This window comes from Ranitomeya imitator, chromosome 1, assembly GCF_032444005.1.
Source record: "Ranitomeya imitator isolate aRanImi1 chromosome 1, aRanImi1.pri, whole genome shotgun sequence".
NCBI lineage: Eukaryota > Metazoa > Chordata > Amphibia > Anura > Dendrobatidae > Ranitomeya > Ranitomeya imitator.
In genome coordinates this window covers 108,317,610-108,318,941 of record NC_091282.1, presented here as the reverse complement: position 1 = coordinate 108,318,941, position 1,332 = coordinate 108,317,610, and positions in this window count along the sequence as shown.

Sequence of the window (1,332 nt, the reverse complement as noted above, 5' to 3'; positions counted from 1 at the left end):
ACTAATTTTGTCTGTAAGATTTGTCAACAAAATCTCAGTAGAGGACAAAAAATGACTAGCTTGAGTACTTCATGCATGAACCGTCACATGGATATGAGGCATAAGTTGCAGTGGGAATCTCACTGTGCTACAATGCGGCCTAGTAGGCCGAGTCAACCACCGTCTGCCCCATCACGTGCATCCGCATCCTCTTCATTCTCTGTGACTGTGGGGACAGCAGTCGCACATGGTTTTGGACACAGACCTTACACCTTTTTACCCGCAACAGCCAGTGTGATTGGCAGGTCGTCAGGACATTTGCAAGTGGAAACACCTGCTGTTGTTGAGCGCTCTCCGACATCGACACCACATTTTGATCAAGGCAACATCTCTGCCTGCACCTTACTTACAGACCAGCAGTTTGCCGGGGCCACCCTAGTCAACTCCGTCAAAGCACGGCAGCCAGCCCTCAGTCCCTCAGATGTGGACAAGTAAAAGACCATTTCCTCCTAGCCATGACAAAGCAAAGAGGTTGAATTTCTCCATCTGCAAGCTCTTGGCTACAGAAATGCTGCCTTTCCGCCTGGTGGACACAGAGGATTTTCGAGACCTTATGTCCGTCGCAGTGCCCCAGTACCAGATGCCCAGTCGCCACTACTTCTAAAAGAAAACTGTGCCTGCACTACACCAGCATGTCGCACACAACATCACTGCTTCCTTGAGAAACTCTGTGTGTGACAGGGTGCATTTCACCACAGACATTTGGACGAGTGGACATGGACAGGGGCTTTACATGTCGGTGACTGGGCACTGGGTAACTACGGTGAGTGTTGTGAATTCTCTTGTCGAACTCCCTCCTGTGGTCGTGAATGGTACTTCGGCGAGTTCTGTCTATGGGCTCCCTCTGGTGGCTATGAGTGAAGCTGCTGCTTCTGAGGTTCCTTACACAGGTGACGTGGTTTATCCTTTGGTTGGCTGCTCTATTTAACTCCTCTCAGATCGTTACTCCATGTCAGCTGTCAATGTTTTTGCATTCGTTCAGTTCGCTCCTGTATCTCTCTGGTGACCTGCCTTCTCCTGCAGAAGCTAAGTTCATTATAGTCTTATTTTGTTCTCTGTTTTCTTGTCCAGCTGGTTTTCATGATTTTGTCTTGCTAGCTGGAAGCTCTGGGATGCAGAGTGGCCCCTTCGCACCGTGAGTCGGTGCGGAGGTCTTTTTTGCACACTCTGCGTGGTCTTTTGTAGGTTTTTGTGCTGATCGCAAAGTTACCTTTCCTATCCTCTGTCTATTTAGAAAGTCTGGCCTCCCTTTGCTGAAACCTGTTTCATTTCTGCGTTTGTGACTTTCATCTT